The following is a 7,650-nucleotide window of genomic DNA, read 5'->3' as shown; positions in this document are numbered from 1 at the left end:
ATCGCCATGTTTCGTCGTGTGGAGCTCGTTATTTTTTAACAATTGTTGATGATTTTTCCCGAGCTGTTTGGATTTACTTGTTGGTTGATAAAACAGAAGTGTTTCCGATGTTTATGGCTTTTGTTGCTATGGTTGATCAACAATTTAATCAAACAATTAAAGTTGTACAAAGTGATAATGGTACAGAATTTAATTGTTTAATCGATTATTTTTCCGCCACTGGTATTTTGTTTCAAACCTCTTGTGTGTCTTGCAGCTATTATTTCGGGTAAGGATCCTAAGACCTTCAAAGAAGCCATGAAACACGAAGGTTGGAGACATTCAATGAAAGAAGAGATACGTGCATTGGAAGACAATGGTACATTGACTTTGGAACATCTTCCTCCGGGTAAGAAAGCACTTGGTAATCAGTGGGTGTACAAGACCAAGTTTTTGTCAAATGGAGATGTGGAACGGCTCAAATCGCGCTTGGTTGTGTTGGGAAATCATCAACAAGCGGGGATTGACTACAATGAAACTTTTTCTCCGGTCGCCAAGATGACTACTGTTCGAGCCTTCCTAGCCATTGCAGCATCCAAAAATTGGGAACTTCACCAAATGGATGTTCATAATGCCTTTTTACATGGTGACCTTGATGAGGAGGTGTATATGAAGCTCCCTCCCGGGTTTGAAAGTCCAGATCCTACGTTGGTGTGTCGTTTGCGCAAATCGTTGTATGGGTTGAAACAGGCCCCTAGATGTTGGTTTGCAAAATTGGTAACTGCTTTGAAAGGGTACGGTTTCCTTCAATCTTATTCTGATTATTCTCTTTTTACATTTACTAGAGGGAATATTCAGATTAATATCTTGGTTTATGTTGATGATCTTATTATTTCTGGGAATGATTCCGCTGCACTTGTAACTTTCAAAGCCTATTTGAGTGATTGTTTCAAAATGAAAGACCTTGGGTCTCTCAAATATTTTTTGGGTATTGAAGTAGCTCGTAGTTCATCAGGGTTGTTTTTGTGTCAACGCAAGTATACTCTTGATATTATCTCTGAAGCAGGATTGTTAGGTGCAAAGCCAAGTGGGTTCCCTATTGAGCAAAATCATAAACTTAGCCTTGCAAATGGAGATTTGTTGTCGGATCCGGAGGTCTACCGTAGATTAGTCGGGCGTTTGATTTATTTGGGGGTCACTCGACCGGACTTGGCATATTTTGTTCATATTTTGTCTCAATTCATGCAAGAACCCCGGATTGAACATTGGGAAGCGACCTTACGAGTGGTCCGTTATTTGAAAGGCACACCAGGACAGGGTATTTTGTTACGTGCCGACAGTGAGTTGACTTTGCAGGGATGGTGTGATTCTGATTGGGCGGCTTGTCCGCTTCCTCGTCGTTCGTTGACAGGTTGGCTAGTATTTCTAGGTCAATCTCCTATCTCTTGGAAGACAAAGAAGCAGCACACAATTTCTAGATCTTCTGCAGAGGCTGAATATAGGTCCATGGCTGTGGTCACTTGTGAGTTGAAATGGCTGAGAGGTCTGTTGTTGAGTTTAGGTATACAACATCCCAAGGCGATCAAACTGTTTTGTGATAGTCAGTCCGCTTTGTACATCGCAAAAAATCCGGTTTTCCATGAACGAACAAAGCACATTGAGGTAGATTGTCACTTTGTTCGTGATGCAATTAATGAAGGTTTGATTTCTCCGTCACACGTTTCAACATCTTCACAATTGGCAGACATTTTTACCAAAGCTCTCGGCAAAACTCAGTTTGACTTCTTGCTTTCCAAGTTGGGCATTTTTTATTCCCATGCTCCAACTTGAGGGGGGGGGGGGTATTGCGGTATAATATATTTATATTATTTGATATTATTTAGTAGCATATTTGTAGGGAGATAATTACCATATATTAGTTAGTTTCCTTGTTTCACTAATTACCATATATTAGTTAGTTTCCTTGTTTCACTAGGATCTTAGTTTCCTTGTTTCACTAGGGTTCAAGATTGTATCCTATATATATTCTCTCTTGGTGAATGAATGGAACAAGTCAAGATTGTATAGTTTCTACACCCTTTCACCACTTGAACAATTGATCTAATAGGAAACTATATGAACATGGGTTAGTTGTCTCCTGGCTTTGGCATAGACATTTTGCTAGATTTTCACCCCTATTGGCATAGAGTTAGGACTAGAGGAAGACATTGCATGAAATATATTATGTGTCACGGAGTTAGGACAAGAAAAATTAGGACCAAATGATTGCATCACATAAGACTTCTGGTCTTGCAAAATTAGGAACATAGGATGGCATTATAGAAGGGATATAAGGTAGCACATCTCCTATAGTGTTTGTAGCCGGAGAATTTAATAAATCATGCATTCAGATTATAATTGCCTCGGAAAAAATGAATTTGGCTTAAAAGTTTAGGTAACACCTCATCATAGGTCTCTTGGCATGCTCGGGGGGGGATTAAAGGTGAATATATCGCAGAATACATCATGTGAAATGAATATATCGTAGAATACATCATACCATTTCGCTTGAAGTCCCTTCGGAGAATTGATAGTGGAAGCTAACTCTGCAATAACAAATATCTCTCCAGTGTTGCAACTCTTTGGTCCTAATTTTATAGAAGTAATCTATTTTGTGATGCTTTTGTCCAAACTATGTGCTACCTAATATAATTCATGTGATGCTCTACTTTAGACCTAACTCTGCTGAAAAGTATATATCTACTCATGCCAAAGCTAGGAGATATCCAACCGGTGTTTACTCAGTTCCCTATTTGATCCAATGATGTAAGGCAGCTTGAATCATACTTTTTGACTGAGAGACTGCAAGAGTAAGGCTGCCTTATACCTGCTGACAAAGTGATGTTTTACTATTTGTAGAGATGGATAAGGCGAGTCACATGATTTCATTTGCAACAAGTTTAGATAACTACATGTGTGAAAACTTCTCTTTCTTGGAAAAGTTATGGAATCTGCATGAGTAGGATCGAACCTTATTCCCTTTACTTACATGAGGTCCCTCTTTAAGAAACTCCCCAAAAAGGGCTTAAGCTCGATTTATTTGACGCATCAGACCTACAAGTCTCATTATTTCTTTCTTCTTTCTAGGTTAAAGAAGGGAGAAAAAGGAATAAGCAAATGGTTTGTTGATGATTTTATTCATGGAGCGGCAAGCAGCGAATTTTATAGGGTTCCAAACCTATTGGCTAATAAGAGGAAGGGGCAAGACAAAACCGACTCCTATAAAAGTCTAAATCAATTCAACTCAAGGTCTTACACTATTCCTTACTTTCCTATTAGCGAAAGAAAAAAAAAAAAAAAACTGGAAAGTAAGTAATTTTATTGATTCTATAGGAAAATCCTACATATAAAGATTTATTCATTGAACGGAAACATCTCATAATCTCTTATGTTTTCTCTTCCTTGGTGATTGAGCAACAGCTTGGTGATACTTGCAACAAAATTCAAAAGAAACCTCTTATGCTGAAGCATGTCTTCAAATATGGTGGTCCGAGATGAGACAAGCTAAAGCAAGTAAATTATTCTAATTGAACATTTTGTACTTTGATTTTCTTTCAAGCAGTATAAAGATTGAAGGTCAATGAAATTTTTGTCGATTCCTTTGGCTACCATTTTCTGATGCATGTCCTTTGAGTAAGAGTGACACAAAGAGAGACTTCATTAGGTTCTGTTGCTGTTGTGCCATTTGGTAAGTCTTCAGATTTCAAGTAGTTGTTGGTTTTCATTTAGGCGATATCAACCAGTTTGGATTAAGGATTAGTTGTTGCTGTTACACTTAAATTTGGCTCCAAAGTAAACCCAACACTTGCTGGTTATATCAGCATTAAGAATTATAAGAATGAAATCTCACAATTAGAGGTTTCTTTTTAGTCTAACCAATGGAAATGTCCTGGAGTAAAAGTAGCAATGTCCAGAAAATGCATTTATAGAAGAATGTCTAGAAAATGCATAGTATATTCTTGGGCATGAACTAAGGGCTCGTTTGGTTGGAAACAGCTTATCCCGGGATAACCAATCGCGGGATAAGTTATCCCGGGATTAGTTATTTCACCCTCAAGGTGGGATAAAAAAAAACACTCTAATCCCGGGATTAGTTGTCCAGAGTTTTTTTTCCAACCAAACATGGGATAATGCGGTACTAATTTTTATCCCAAAACTATTTTTCTCTATCCATCATACCAAACGAGCCCTAAGGGATATAAGGTTAGCACAATCGCTATAGATTGTGTAGCCTGAGGATTTAAAAACTCAAACAATCAAATTATAATTGCTTTAAAAAAGGTGGTATTTAACTAAGAAAACTTCTAGGTGAAACCTCAGCATAGGCTTCTTAGGCATGCTTGGAGTAATTAGAGCTGAATATATGTAGAATACATCGCACCATTCTGCTACAGATCCACTGGAGAATTGATTGCTGAAACAAATTCCAAAAGTAACTTATAATTTTTTGGACATTCTCGGGATTTTTTTTAGCTATCAACTCTTGAGAGGGATTTATGGCGGAAGTATTCTAGATATATTCATTTCTAATCTCCCGAGCATGTTCAAGAATCCTATGCTAAGGTGTCCCCTAAATTTTTCTCACTTAAATATCACCTTCTTTGAAGCAATTATAATTCGAATGCATGAATCTTTAAACTCTCAGGCTACACCGTCTATGGACATTCTTCTATCTTATATCCCTCCTGTAATGCCATCTTTTTTTTTTTATATAAAATTAAAAAAAAATGAAGTAATGCCATCATCCCTTTTTTAATTTTGTAAGACCAAAGATATCTTCTGTGATGAAATCGTTTGGTCTTAATTTTATAAATTTAAAAACTCCCCTTACGATGCCATCCATTTGTCCTAACTCTATGACACCTAATATAGTCTCTGTGACGCTATCCTTTACTCCCGACTCAATGACAATATTGGTGAACATCCGGCAAAATATACGTCTAATCATGCCAAAGCCAGGAGATATTCAGCCTTATTTACTCAATTCCCTATTGGATTAAAGATGCAAGGGCAACCTGAATCAAATATTTTGGCAGAGAGAATGCTAGGCTACGTCATGATATGTGTGGAAGAAGTAACATCCCATTCACTATTTCTTGAGATGGATAAGACGAGTAACATGGTGACATCAGCCAGCACACTATTGAGCTTTAAATACATGAGCTTTAAAGATGAGTGTAGTGTGAATTGAAAAATGGTGAAAAATAAAATGGAGGAAAATCAGATTCAAACAAATTTCATCCGTGTAAAGGCACTTTGTGCCACATTGGTGAGGGAAAACACTTCTTATGTGCTTAGATGTAGAATCACTTCTTCTAGCTCTTAAAGAATTGAGAAGAGAGTATCCCCTCGCTATTTGGGTTAGTATATTGATTTGATTTCCGCCGTTAATTATTCATATATTGAAGCAAATGAATTTGTTCTTTACTTGGAAAATGTATTATTTGATTGAGGGTTCGCCTACTGAGGTGGGAATGGTAGGTACCCGTGTGATTCTAAATTGGATCGTGACAACCGACATAAAGGCTACTAAGCGTATGCTTTCTTGAAAGTTTGTTATGAAAGATTAGGAGTTGATGATTTATTTTAGGAATCAAAATCCACAGAACTCCTCAAGGTCTAGCATTGTCTCAATTTCATTACGTGAAAATGGTACATGAAAAGTTCAAATATTTGGACTTCAAGATAGCAAGAACTATAATTGACTTAAACCATAATCTTGTGAGAAATAAAGGTCAAAGTAAGTCTCAATTGAAGTGTGCTCGAGTGTTAGGAAGTTTGATGTACATCATGAGTTGCACACGGCCAGATATAGCTTGCGTGATAAGTAAATTAATATGATACACAAGTAATCCTGACCAAACTGATTGGGTACCAATGAAACGAGTTTTGGGGTATTTACAATACACCCAAGACATGGTTTTGCACTACAATTCGTAACCCGCAATAGCAGAGGGATATTGTGATGCAAATTGGATTACCGAATTAGCTGAAACTAAGTCCACAAGTGGATACGTTTTCACCATTTGACAGAGGAGCAGTTTTAAAAGTCATCCAAATAGACATGTATCTGTCACTCTACAATGAAGTCTGAGTTCATAGCTTTAGAAAAAGCCAATGAAGAAGTTGAATCGCTCCGGGAATTTCTTGGAAGATATTCTAATTTTGCCTAAACCTTTGGTTGGAACCTACATGCATACATTATGATAGTTAAGAGGCAATCAGAAGGGTTGAGAGCATCATGTATAACGGAAAATCTCATTACAGACAACGAAGACACAATACCACAACTACTCTCTAGTGGAATTATCACAATTGACTATACAAGATCAAACGATAATGTATCGGATCCACTTACATAAGGTCTAGCTAGAGAAGCAACTGAGACATCATCAAAAGGAATGGGACTATGTTCGAGGACAAGTCAACATGGCGGTAACTCTACCTAGAAGACTAGAGATTTCAAGATCTAGGTTCAAGAAGATCACACGAAGTTTTGATTGACGGTTCAACATTGTCAAACAAAATTTTTTGTCCATTATCATAATGAAGCCAATGTTCAGTAACAATGATAAACCATTAAGTCTTTTTAATGGTTTCTAAATTTGATACAGGGCATATCAAATAGTGTGTCTACATGATTACACGTTTGGGAATCACCTGTGTAAGTGTGAAGCGTAAGCTGCTTCAAGGAGACATGTGGTTATCTAGGTATACACCAAAATTAGACGGTTCAAAGATATCAATACTATCGATTGACCGATTATATCCAACATATGTTCACTACAGAAAGTTCAAAGGGAAACCTACTTATCCAGATGCGGTTAATCCGTGCTTGCAAATCACACAGTTTTTCTATGCATCATATAGTCATTCCCCATTCATGTGGGGGATTGTTGAGCTTTAAAGACATGAGCTTGAAAGATGAGTTTAGTCTGAATTGGGAAATGGTGCGAAATAAAATGGAGGGAAATCAAATTCAAACAAATTTCATAAATTTGTGCAGAGGCACTTTATACCACATTGGTGAGGGAAAGCACTTCTTATGTGCTTATATGTAGAATCACTTATTCTAGCTCTTGAAGAGTTGAGAAGAGAGTGTCCCCTCGTGCCGGCATCGTCGCTCAGCTTGGGCTTCGGCTTTGGACTTGGTCATGATCTGATTGACTGATAATCTTATTGGACCAAATTTATTTCTAAATTTCGTTATTTATTTTTTCTTGATAATTTTTTCTAACTTTGCGGACTATTTAATTTCTAACTGTAATAGACTATATTCGTACAAACACTACTTTTGATAAACAGACATCTCTACACCTATTTATACCCAAACGTATGACTATAAATTCCGAGGCTTTGCCTCAGTTTTCAACTACTGAAAATTATCTTCTTTTACTCTCCTCTCACGCTTGCATTCTGCATTGTTTTCAAAAGCTAAAACGTAAGTGTCAACTGTGATTTGCTGCCGCCATTTGAGTTCACTGAAGTTCTGCAATTTGCATTGCCGCTATTTCAAAACAGTTTTCCATTGTATCCTGAGAGGAATTAATCAATTAACCTTGGAAAATGTGAGGGTATTAGATTTCTTAAGGACACACAAGAAACTTGTGCGCTTGGAAATTTCTGTTCCAT

This window comes from Lycium barbarum, chromosome 4, assembly GCF_019175385.1.
Source record: "Lycium barbarum isolate Lr01 chromosome 4, ASM1917538v2, whole genome shotgun sequence".
NCBI classification, from domain to species: Eukaryota; Viridiplantae; Streptophyta; class Magnoliopsida; order Solanales; family Solanaceae; genus Lycium; species Lycium barbarum.
Note: the sequence above shows the minus strand (reverse complement) of the source record.